Genomic DNA, 13,041 nt, shown 5'->3' with positions numbered 1-13,041 from the left:
CCATTTTGACATGATCGGGTACAATGGTTGGCTTTGTCAACTCAACATAAACCTACTCATATATGTGAGGAGTAACTTCAGTTGAGAAAATGCCTTCATCAGATTGCCCATGGGTAAGTGTGTGAGGGCATTTTCCTAATCAGCACGTGGTATGGGAAGATCCAGGTTACCAGGAGTGGTGCCAGCCCTGACCAGGTAGCCCTGAGCTGTGTAAGGGAGGAGATCGAACATGTCAGTAAGCAGATTCCTCCATTGCCTCTCCTTCAGTTCCTGCCCCAGCTTACCTCAATGGAATGTGCTGGTGATGTGTAAGTTCAGTGGACGCTTTCCCCACCAAACTGCCTTTGGTCATGGTATCTTTCTCATAGTTAGAAAAACAGATAGGGAAGACACTTAGCTGCAGACACTGTAGAAGACTTGGCACCCATACTGTTGTTTAATTTGGACTTTGAACTTCCAGGGTGATTTCGTTCATGGCTTTAATTCTTTCTAGAAGGATCTCTGTGCTTTTGGAAAGTCTTCTCAGGGAGGCTGCATTGTTGTTGGGAGCCAACTGTGAATGGGATGATTTAGGGTGTGTGTGTGTGTGAGTGTGTGTGTGTGTGTGTGTGTGTGTGTGTGTGTGTGTGTCGAATTGGTAAGACACAGCTAGAGCCTTTCTCCAATATATTTAACCCTCTAAGTTTTCTTCACCCCTCTCTGGACCCTCCGTTGGCCAAGCAAGCTCTTTTTTCCGCTCCAAAGGAGTTAAGAAGGCCGGAGCAATTTGTCAACATCCATTATCTCTGGTAGTTTGGGGATGGCATAATTCAAGGATCCCCCTCCCCAAGCCCCCTCCCGCCAGGGAACCTTCTCTGAAATATCCTGGTCAGGAGTTGGGGACAGAGCTTGGAGCCGTATGCGCCTTGGTGCCTTAGGTGGGAGGGTGGAGAGAGCAAGATATTTATAGTCCGCTGGGAACAAACCTAATGGAATAAGAAGTTTGCAGATCTGTCCATCTGCAAATCCAGAAAGGGCAGGACTGGGGAGTGGGCTCTGGCTCCCCTCCAACCTATCGGGGAGCTCCTCTTCTTGAATCTGAAAAGGAGTTAGATTCAAAGAGCCTTCCGCAGTGAACACCCACCGTTCGTGTCCGGACTAGGCTCAGGCTGATCCTGCTGAACAGACTCAGGAGCCCTGAGAGGGCTGGGGTGCTGCAGGGGACTGGGAGCGCGCTGCACAGAGGCTCTGCACAGCGGCAGCAGCGGCGACAGGACGAGGGCGCGGCAGTGCAGGTGTGCCTTAGGGAGAGCGACTGCCTCGGTTGGGATCACCAGGGGCCGCATTGGCTTGAGCTACCCAGATCAACGGTGCTCTACCGCTGAATCGCTCGCTGCGGATTTTCCACCCAGGTAGGGAACGGTGATCCTCGAGGCGGTACCGGTTCCCAGGCCTGGCATGCCGAGACTCGCACGGGGACCGCTGGGTGCGGTTGTTGGGTAAAGCCCCAAAGGACAGCAGAGTTGGAAAGCAGCGCACCGAAAAGCAAGCACTTGCTGCTGCCCCTGGCTGCGCGCTTCTTTGAATGTGGCCTTCCCCAGGACTTGGAGTGAAAGCGCATGAACTATTGGCGCGGTAAATAGTTTCGTAACTTAGGCTACTGACATTTATAGCTGCTTTCCACATGCTCTCTGGGCGTCCCTTTAGTTTCAACCTTACTCCTCGTAGACTGGTTTCTTCTCAAAGAACAGATTAAATACATACCCACACCTGCTGGCTCTGGACTGGGATTTGTTAGTGTGTTTCTCTGTGTGGAGGGCGCCCTCCGCGGGCATGGGAGCCTTTTCTTAGGGACTCGGGTTTTGTTTCTGGATAAATTTTAGCGCAAGGAAAAGAACATGATTTGTTTTGCAGGGATGGGTGAGTAAATGCGGTTAGCGAGGGAGGAGCGAGGCGCTGCTGTTCCCTCAGCAGACCTGTGGTAGATTTCTCATCTGTCCGGGTGCAGCAGAGCTGCTGCCCAACCGCCTTTATCTTTTATCCAGAAATCCCAGATGCAAACCGGCTCCATTTAAAGGTAACTTGATGCCGATGTGTTGGGTAAGGTAGGGTGGGGCGCTGGGGGATGCTGGCTGGTTCCTAAGCCTGTTTGGAGGGTAATTGTCGGTGGTGGCTCTGGGACTCGGGGAGGGGCAGGTGAGGGATGAGAGGTGTATGGATGGTGGAAAACTAGACATTGCAACCAGCTCGGTGGTCTCTTTTATCCTTGCCCTGTGCAGAAGAGGCGACTTGTTCTGCTTGCTAGAAGATGCAGTTGATATGGTGAGGCACAATCTGGGTTGTCTTCCCTGAGTCAGCAAATACTTGCCAACGTTTTATGTCTCAGAGGTGGGACTGATCCTTAGGGATAGAGAGGGGATGGAAACAAAATCCTAACATGGCACAAGCTTACACCCGGTGGGGGACAAACACCTGTAGTAAGGAAGTGTGACCAATTTGGGGATGGTAGTGTGAGAAGAAGAGTGGATAGCTGCAGAGAGGAAAAGGGAATTATTTTAAAACAAAGCCCCCAGGGGGCTTAGCAGAGATTGGAGTTGTTTCTTGATTCATCTGGTCTTGAATCTCCTGCAACCTTCTCTCCGTCACCATCACTGCTGATGGGAAGGCAGAACTGATGTTTGCAGAAGAAGAGTAGTGTCAACGAGGCACTCTTGAAGGCAGCACTAAGGGTGAATGAAGTACACCAATGCAGGTCGGGGATTTTACTTTTATTCTCTTGAGAAGTATTTTCTCTAAATTTCAGGACCATGGAATATTGAAATAGCATTTCACAAAGGAAGGGACTCTAGAAATTTCTAAGGGAATTTCAGAACAGAACAACTTCTGGTTTCTTCTTCTTCTTCTTCTTCTTCTTCTTCTTCTTCTTCTTCTTCTTCTTCTTCTTCTTCTTCTTCTTCTTCTTCTTCTTCTCCTCCTCCTCCTCCTCCTCCTCCTCCTCCTCCTCCTCCTCCTCCTCCTCCTCCTCCTTCTCCTCCTCCTCCTCCTCCTCCTCCTCCTCCTCCTCCCCCCACATTGGTTGTTCATGTTCCAGTACAGCTTAGGACAACTCTGACCCAGTTTGTCCCCCATGGTGGAATAAGGGAAAGGTAAAGTTGTTACCATAGGTGTACTCTAGGAGAAGAACATTTATCCTTGGGGTTAATTGCTCTGGGACAAAAAGCAAACAATTTTGGTGGGTTATTCCTCTTGCCAGAGGTGTGCCTTACACGCATTTTGTAACTGAAACCATCAGGTGTTTGAACAATAACCTGGCACACTGTGGGTAGTAGGGCTTTGGCTGCTCTAAGAGAGCTGGTGTGGGTTTTAGGCAAGTATCTTTAGCCTTTCTTGATTTCATCATCTGTAAAATGGAAGCCATGGCATTGTCATGACAACTATGTAACACATACTTAAAAGTATTTGCTCATTGTTAAACAATCTTCATATATTAATCATCTGGCATGAAGTGGCTATTTAAGAACTGAGTTTGTTCATTGTGTTCCTACTATGTGCCAGGCACTTTTCTATGTATGGCAACTATAGTATCAAGACTCTCTCTCTCTCTCTCTCTCTCTCTCTCTCTCTGTCTTCTCTCTCTCTCTCCTCTCTCTCTCTTCTCTCTCTCTCTCTTCTCTCTCTCTCTCTCTCTCTCTCTCTGTCTCTCTCTGTGTGGTGTTAATGAACAAATAAATATCATATTAGCCCAGAGCTGTGGTGGAGAAAAATAAAGTAGAAGAAGAAGCATGAGGAGTGCTTCAAGGTTTGGAGAGGGTTTGGTGTCAGTCTGTCTGTCTGTCTACTATCTGTCTATAATCTCATACTTTCTATCATCTATTTGCCTATTTCTTTCATATCTATCTATTATCTATCAATCTATTATCTACCTATCATCTCTAACATCTATCTCTTTCATAGCTATCTATATCTGTCAATCATCTATCATCATCTCCATCATCTATCTCTCTATCTAATCTGCCATTTATCTCTTTCCTATCTATCTATCTATCTATCTATCTATCTATCTATCTATCTATCTCTACCTATCTATGTGGTCAGAGAGATCATTGATAACAAGGGCAACTTGACCAACTCTGGGGAAAGTGAGGGAGGAAGCCAGGCAGTGAGTAGAGAAACCTGCAAAAGCCTGAGACAAGACACAAACACACTCATAAGAGAACAAGAAAGAGACCCAGGAAGTCAAGTTATGTGAATGAGGGGGATGGTGGTGGGAACCATCTGAGGATAACATGAAAAGGTCATTGTTGTCTTGCTTCATGATTTATGTTTATGTATTTGCCACTAAGATACAGCACTGACTTCTTGTTTAAGGACTCAGCTGAGTTCCTGAGCTCCATGTTTAAAAGAAGGTTATTTTGTAGGAAGTGTTACCTGGGCAATTCAAAATATGATCTATTGCAGCAAGCCAGAGAGATCCATCTCTGCAAGGCAAACAGGGACTGAGGAGATGGCTCGATGGCTCAGATTCCTGTCACCCAGATGGAGGACAGTGCTTGCCCTTGTTTCTTTTCCAGATGAACCAGCGTCACCTTTAGTGAACAGTCCTGCAGGTGTTGTCCTCACTAGCCCATGTTTCATTTCTTTGGCAAGGATCTCTGTGATTATGGAAGGGATTGGGATTGGAAATATACTGACCTTCAGTGCAGGATGGAGTGCATCTATGTATGACTGGATGGTGAATTTATTTAGGGCTCCCACCCAGAAGCTTAATATAAAGGGCACAGCTTGCTGCTTTGTCCTTCGGAAAAAGCAGTGTTTGGGGATCTGAGGACTCCATCAGCTCTCCGTGGTGCAGCAAACCTACTGCAGTGTTCCATGAGTAAAATGGGGGACGGGGGTTGGTGGCTGAAAACCTTGTGGAAGCATCTGTGAAATAGGATGTGGGGAGGCTGGGTCAAGGTCAGGGTGACTGGCTGGCCATCATCCAATTCATCTCAGAAGAGAACATTTAGTTCTGTGCATTTGCCCCATCCAAGGTCTGGCTCTTAGTTAAACTCTTCAGTCTCAGAAACCTGATCTGTCTCCCTGGGCTATGTCAGAGTGGCTTTGTTCATCTGCATGGCACGTTATTGATCCTCAGTGGTGGAGACACTTCGCTCTATGGCTAGTGTATGTAGCCCCTACAGACCCCGCCCCCCATGACATCCAAGCTCCATGGAGCAGAGCTGCTGAGGAGACCTACCTGAAGAACTGCTCACACACTTTAAGGTTCGTCTTAAGAGACTCCTGAATAAACCCTCGAACTCAGTGACCTTGAACGACCAGCATTTATTATTTTCGCCCATGTGTATGGAGTGGCCAAGAGATCTGGGTTCTACTTGGCTGATCTCTGCTGTGCTTACCCACGTGACTTGGCTCTGTTGATGGAGAGTCTGAAAAATGGCTGCTTTGGGATGACCTGAACTGGGATGACTTAGTTCTGACCACGCTTGTCCCTCATCTTCTCCCGGTCTAGCTCGGCAGGTTTGCGTGGCAAAGGCAGAGAGCCAGGAGAAAGTGGAAGTGTGTGGGTTGGGGATGTAGCTCGGCGGGTGCTTGCCTAGCGTTCACGAAGCCCTCGATTTGGTCTCCATTACCATATAAAGTGGGCATGGTGATACATGTATGAAATCTCAGCGGTTGAGAGATGGAGGCAGAAGAAGAAAAAGAAAAAGAGAAAGAAAGAAGATGGAAGTGTGCCTGGCCTTTCTAAGTCTAGACTTATAGCTGACATACCGTTCTCGATCCTCATTTATTAACAAAAGCAGTACACAAGGAAGCCTGTGTCAGGTGTGAGGAAATAGATTCCACTTCTTAAGTTGATCTCAGCCAAAAAGGCTGAGGAGCAATTAAATTCAGTACTGCAAAGAGCAGGGTACAATGAGGGGGAGAATTTGGAATGTGTGGATCTTAATACATAAAGTTCCCTGGGGCATGGAGGGGAGAAGGGTTCAGGAGCCCCTAGCTGAGGAGCTATTGACAGTTGGTAGGCAGTCAGTGCTCTTTAAGGGTGTGGTTCCCATAGGCAACCTGTACTCTAGTGGAAGGCCATACACCGGAAATGACAAGGGCAGCACATGTTGGACTAGATAGAGAAAGTAAGTGCGCGTGCTCGTGTATGCGCGTGCGTGCGTGCGCACGTGTGTGCGCGGGTGCGCGCACGCGCGCACACACACACACACACACACACACACACACAGAACATGAAGTAGGAAGGGGTTGGGTACAGGCATTGGAACTGAGAGTGGTTAGGGGGAGAGAGGGGTGAATATGATCAAGCTACAGTGTATGCATGAATGTAAGTCTCAAGGAGTTAACAAAAACACACTAAAACCTAAGTTCCTGTGGCTGGATCTTTCTCTATGGATCCAATCTGGGTGGATAATGCTCATGGCTTCCCCCTGTGACTGTCTTTTTTCTGTATTTACATGCTTCTTTAGACAGTCATTCACCAAATCTTTATTGAGTGTTCTTTAATGCCAGACAGGTCATAGGCAGAACATGCAGCAGTTAAGCATGGTGCAAGTTCTACCCCCTGAAACATCAGTTCCAGTTAGGGAGGCAACTCTATAAATCCACGAGTTAGGCAGTTAAGGGCCATCAAACAGGGAAACATGGACAGAGGTATTTGAATGGGATTGGGAAGGTACTACAAAGTAAGGGGTGGGAATCAGGTAATCGATTGGACAGGTGTGCGAGAAACAAAAGAGTGAGCCACTACAGACCGTTCAAGGCAGGGCAAACAAATGCAGAGGCCCTGCAGCAACAGGCACATTTCAGGAACAGGAAGTTGACCTCTGTAGAAACGACCAGAGGAGAAACAGTGAACACAATGGTGGTATCGGGAGAGTATCCCAAAGTCAGATAATTCAGGGCTTCAGTGGACTTGGTCTTTGATGGAGAGCCCTGGACACTTCTGAGCAAGGCTGCTTTATCTGATGTTTCATAGTGATCACTGGAGCTTAGCCTAAGGAAGTCAGTCAGGATGCTACCTCCAGGATCTGGGTAAGAGATGATGGTGGTCTGGATCAGATGGGATGGTGGTTGTGACACTGAAAAGCAATCAAGTTCTGCATATAATTGGTAGAGCAGACACGATTTGTAATGTGTTACACTTTGGGCACAAGAAAAGAGGATTCATTATTTTGAGGTAAGGGACAGGATAGATTAGCCATTACTGCTATTGAATATGAGTTGCTGGATAGCCAATGGGGAAGTCAAGTTCATAAATGTATTAAGAGTTCAGGGAAGAAGCCCAGGAGGGAGACTTAAGTTCCAATAACACCAGCAAGGTTTTCATTTGTCCCCTCATTGAGCTGAGTCACTGCTATGTGGCCAGGGTCCAGAATTCCACCAGCATGTGCTCAGTGACTGTCTGCAGGATGAATGAAAGGAACAGTTTCACTAAAGGAAACTGTAAATGCTTGTTCTGGTGGACTTTGAAGTGTAACTCCATGAAGAGATTCCATTTCTTCTCGAGGTCTCATGGGCAACTTACTGTAGGACTTGGGGAATGAAAACAGGCTTTAAATGTGAAGGTTTCGATTGTTTATGTCTTATAGAAGCAACACAGAGCAACAAGGCAGGAAAGAGAAACACTCGGAAACCAAAAAATAGCTCAGACTTATAAAGAAAAAAAAAAGGAGGAAAAAAAAAGATCCTCCAGGGAGAAGTGGCTGGAATTCAGGGGTGTGATGTTCTTAGATTATTATTGTACTGCTTTTAATTTGAGATGAAGCAGAAGCAGCAAGGAAGAATTCTGGAAGGAGGAGAAAGTTATTTAAGTCAACTTACGCTGAGTGAAAGCACGTCACTAGCTTATTTGAAAAAAAAAATCCCACTTCTACAATATCTTGCATAATGTGTTTCTGTTTATAAAAGGAGAGACATAGGCAGTCTTTTTATTGGAAAATGAGAAGGTTGGAAGGGGTTCTATCTCAGGCTATGAGCTGCTCAATGACTCCTCAGAGATTGGCTGATTTGAGCATCAGTTTGGTTTGCCATACCTGGGGTAGAAGGAGTAGAATAAGAAAAAGTAGGTACTGTAATTGAAAGTGATTGTGTGCGTGTGCACGTGTGTGTGTGAGTGTGTGTGTGTGTGTGTGTGTGTGTGTTATGTGCATTTGCCTATGTGGTAATGTATGGTTGCAGAGGAGAGAGGAGGACATTGGAAGTCCTGCTCTGTCACTCCTGGTCATATTTCTTTCAGATACATCTCTCACTGGAGGCTGGTAGCCTGAAAATCCTAGAGACCCTCCTGTCTCCAATCCCCACAGTGCTATGGTTATAGGTGTGTCTGTGGCCACGCCCAGCTCTTTATGCAGGAGCTGGGATCCAAACTCAGGTCTTCAAGTTTGCACAGCAAATGCCCTTACCCACAAGTTATCTCTGACATCCACTTTTGATCTTTCTGCCTCAGCGTCTTGCATACATTAACTTTTTTTGTTGAAAAAACTAAAACACAATTATCCCTAATATTGGGGTGACAACATACTTCCTCAGAACTTAGTGTCTTTTAGGACACCACATCTTTCCTCCTGCCTCCATGTTCGGGAGAGGAAAGCCTGAGGTTCAGAGACACAAGTACCTTTACACAACTGCATTTCCTTTTCCGTCACTGCTGCCTAGCTATAGGACAAGTTGGTCTCTCCAGACTTGTGGCCCTGAAACTCAGGTGTCCAGTGGGTGAAACAGACTGTACACCATAGGAGCTGGGTGTTGCCTCTGTTGTCATCCCTGTGGTCAGCAAGTGATAGAAACTCCAGGCTTCCAGAACTCCTGTAGGTACGAGGGTGTCACAGTTCCAATCTTTCCAGAAGGAAGAGAACTGCCCTGGGTAATGGGACTGTCCATCATTCCTTGCCAGGTGGGCTGGCTTTGCTTCAGGGAAAAAGTTGGGCAGATTCCTTTACATGTCTGGAACATGTCCAAGGGAGAAAAAGGCCTGAGCTGAATTAGATCTTAATGTCCCAAAGCTGAAGGGAGCTTAGAAAGCAAGAAATCTATACTGCTCATCTGGTCTTGGAGAAGAAAATAACTTAGCTAAGACCTTACAGTAAGTAAAGTGTATCTCTATCTCTATCTCTGTCTGTTTGTCTGTCCATCCGTCCATCTGTCTACCCATTCATCTATCCATCCATCCATCCATCCATCCATCCATCCATCCATCCATCCATCATCCATCCATCCATCCATCATCCATCCATCCATCATCCATCTATCTATCTATCTATCTATCTATCTATCTATCTATCTATCTATCTATCTAACCAGAGCCCACAGTGGGGCTGCAGAAACACAAGCGTCTATGAAAGGTCAAGAGAGAACAGGGAAATGGCGCTTGGGTCCACTTCATCATTAGGTCTAGAAACCATCTTAGGAGCGTCCCGGCTTCAGAGGCTGGGTGGGTCCTTCAGTAACTTCCTCTGAATACTTTAGTATTCTGGGACTGTGCCCCAGGGTCCAGGTCCAGTGAAGGTTACTCCTGTTGTATTTCTTGCTTTGCCTGAAGCCTCTGCTCTATTGCCAGCCACAGAAGTTGACTTTTGCCTTATCTGGGGTATAGCAGATGGCACAGACATGGGGAGCCTTGCTGGAGGATGGCCCAGGTCTGAGAGAGAGGCAAAAGTGTTATGTTCTAGGTGGAGTTCTGGGCCTAGGTGATGAGGCAGGAGAGGATACAGCAATGTCAAGATCTCCTGATCTTGACCCTGGAGGGCTCAGGGACATTGCACTGCTATCCCTGTGATGATGTATTGAGATGGTTCAGACCCAGGGACCCTAGGGCCAGGCTGCATAGATTCCCATGTGGGCTCTGCTTCTTACTCACATTAGACTTGTGTAAGTCATGGGGCAGCCTTGAGCCTCAGTCTCTCAATCAGAGAAACAGCAATAATGGTTGACTTACCTACACTGTAGAACATAGGGAAGAAGATATGAGTTCATTTGCTTGGAGCTCTAGAGCAGGTCTTCCTGCTTCATGAGTACACCAAAGGACTCTCTCTGGAAGTTATTCTGGGTTTCAAAGTCATCACCGAGTGTACTAAAACTATTGTGCCATGCAGAGAGACTCAGTGTCTGTCCCTCAAAATGACCCCTTGAATCCTTAGCTCCCCAGTCACAGGCTTGGCTATGTGTGAGCTCAGTAGATGATGAGTTTGATTTGGCCTTGATCACAGACATCCAGAGAGGAAACAATAGCCCTGACCAATTAAGGTGGGTCACTTGGTGATGTTCTAAGTCACAGACTCTGGAAAACATTTAACAATGAAAAAGAAGTCCCTAGAGCATTACTGTCCAGAATAGGTGATGTTGGAGCAGGTGTGGGAGGGGGGCAAGTTTCAACAGTGCCCCCCTAGAAAGCAACATTTTAAAAGGAGGATTCACAAGTGTGTAGTGGGGCCTGACTGTTCTGTATTCTAGAGAGGCAGGGAATAGCACTGGCTGGGTTTATTTCCCCACCAGTTGCCTGGATTACGTGGTTCTACCTATGATGTTCAAAGCCTTACCAATTAAGGACTTCAGCTCATTCTCTCTCAGACATTTTGATTATACTAAAACCACATTATAAATATCCAGAAAATCATGAAGAGTAAAACCCATCCATAGCTTCCACTAACATTAATTTATTTATTCTGAAATAATCATATTTACTATTTGCTGCTGGAGCCTGTGATAAATACTGGCAAATTATGACTATGCAGACTACATCTCACAGCATCACTTCAGGTGAGTGTGGCCACATTAGAGTTTTTTGTTGGATCGAGAATGGATATGAGAATGGGTCGACCACCGATTGGCCCTGGAGAGGGCTGAACTAAGTTAAACAGTTGTCATTATCCACTGACACCTTTGCCATGACTAGTATGATTGTTACCAGCACGGAGTCTGGAGTTTCATAAACATTTTTTGCAAGCTTATGGCCACACATGGCAAAAAAGATCTAGTATGTTTCTTCTTCTACACACACACACACACACACACACACACACTGGCTGAGATGACTCAGTTTGCCTGTTCTTTAGTTAGGAAGAGTTAAGCCCTTGGGAGATGGCCCAGCAGTTAAGAACACTGTCTTCTGTTCCAGAGTACCTGGGTTCAATTCTCAGCACCCACATGGCAGTTCACAACTGTCTGAAACTCCAGTTCCAGTGTCTTTTCAGATATTCTGTGAGTACACATACTTTCTCAAGAGACCAAAACCTAGCACCCTCTTTTCTTTCTCCCACTGTTTCTTCTATAAAAGGTTGGGAATGTTATAGAATTTCCTATCGTTTTGAAACCAAGAGGCTTCCCATGATACTTACAGGAAACATAGCCTCATACACAATGTTTAACTGCTCATTCTCAGTTTTCTCACTTGTAGACTGGTCACTGCTGGGCTTCGGGGAGAACTCTGAAGGAGATCACGGTGTGAGATACTGAGCTTTGCATACGACTCACAACAGGAGCATTCCCTGTGTCTGGGAGTCGAGACTGCCATCTTGGCTGGCGATGTCTAAGCTCAGATGTCTGATGTGGTTGCTGGCACATGGTGCATGTATGCTTTATTTATTTAGTACTAGACGTGGAGAACCTTGAGCGTGTGTATTTCAAAGGAGGATCAATGAATGCTGGGTTGGAGAATTTAGGAAGGCAGTGGAGGGGCGTGGAGGAGATCCTGACCATCTAACCCCTTAGCTTTTAGGTGCTGGTTAAACTCTGTGTTTACTAACGGCCGAGCGGGAAAGAACCTAAGGGAAGAAGCATGTCTGAGAGAAAGCCGGGGCATGTTCTGTGTCTCGCGTGTTCTTGGGGCTGCTCTATATTTGGATGGTGACTGTCTCAGTTGAGGTTAATCCTCTTTGTTCCAGGCATCCGCCAAGGGATTAACTGCTTTAAACCCAAAGCTTTGCTGGACCCACAATGTGAGCTTTGTGCTGCGGATGCCCGAGATTCAGGGGGTCAATTTCTGCTGACCTAACACACAAGGCCCCTTTGTGGGCATTCGTCCTTGTTTCTTTATGCTAGGGAGAAAGAGAAGGAGGGTCCAAGAGTGGGGGGGTGATTTACTACCGCTGGCAGATTTATGACCCAGAATTCCTGGCTCGAAATTCTCTCCTTTGCTGTAGTCTTCCGTGAGGGAGTTGGGTCAAGAACCTTTGCTGAGAGGGCAGAGCAGTGAATCTATGGGGAAGAGTCTTCACTGGTGCAAATTCCCTACTGTGTTCTAGCAAAGTCTCAGTACGCCTGTGAATAGTCTAGGCCGCGACCGCCTTGCTAATAGATTAGCTGTTTGGAAGCACACAGAAGGGACAAGCTCCACCAGGATTTCTTCTGGCTTTGTTGTGATTAAGATTCATCTCTGGGCTAAGAGAACTCTGCCTGGCCTAGTTGGGGCCTCGCACCTAGACCCAAAGGTCAAAATGTGAAAAGCCAAAATTGCACGTGGTGAGGATAGGGGGAGTTCTTCAAAGGAAACTACCTAAGAAGAGAACATGGTTGCTAGGCAGGCAGACTCCACAGATACTTGCCACCTTGAGCTGACTTCTCCAGCTGAAATAAGGTTCTCAGAATATTAGCTTCACGAGAGAGCATCATAGACTTCTAGCGTCTGACTATTTCTCCAGCTCTCCTCTATTACTTAGGAGCTTGAGTGTTCACAACCATCTTGCTTACTGTAGGATCGCACTAAAAAAACTAAAATGCACAAAAGTAAAAACAGGCAGATTTCCTCCTTAAATTCATTTACCTATATGTCTGTCTGTCTGTTGTATGTATGTATGTATGTATGTATGTATGTATGTATGTAGGTATGTATGTATTTAATGTGCCAGGCACTGGGATCAGTGGCAGGCAGAGAAGGTGTGTGTCATCCCTGTTTTTATGGGGTATATCACAGCTTACTAAGTTATAAGTCTTCTCTGTCTGGTATATAAAGTGTGCACAAACATTCTTAATATTAATCGTTTATTCTATTGTTCAGAATTGCAAGCTCATTTATAACTGGGAGACCCAGATGCTTGATTAATGCACATCAGGGTGCTA

At 46.2% G+C, this 13,041-nt stretch overlaps 1 protein-coding gene across 5 annotated transcripts in view; it reads left to right on the top strand.

Moving 5' to 3' along the window:
* The first annotated feature begins 955 nt into the window (after positions 1-955).
* Sv2b (synaptic vesicle glycoprotein 2b) overlaps positions 956-13,041 on the top strand; it is a 174,368-nt gene continuing 162,282 nt past the window's right edge. The window contains exon 1 of one of the 5 annotated variants that reach the window (XM_017588701.3): positions 956-1,614. The gene's annotated coding sequence lies outside the window, so the exon portion shown is untranslated. 5 annotated transcript variants of the gene reach the window in all.

This window comes from Rattus norvegicus, chromosome 1 (genome assembly GCF_036323735.1).
Source record: "Rattus norvegicus strain BN/NHsdMcwi chromosome 1, GRCr8, whole genome shotgun sequence".
Classification (NCBI taxonomy): Eukaryota; Metazoa; Chordata; class Mammalia; order Rodentia; family Muridae; genus Rattus; species Rattus norvegicus.
Note: the sequence above shows the minus strand (reverse complement) of the source record. Positions and strands in the feature narration are given on the sequence as shown.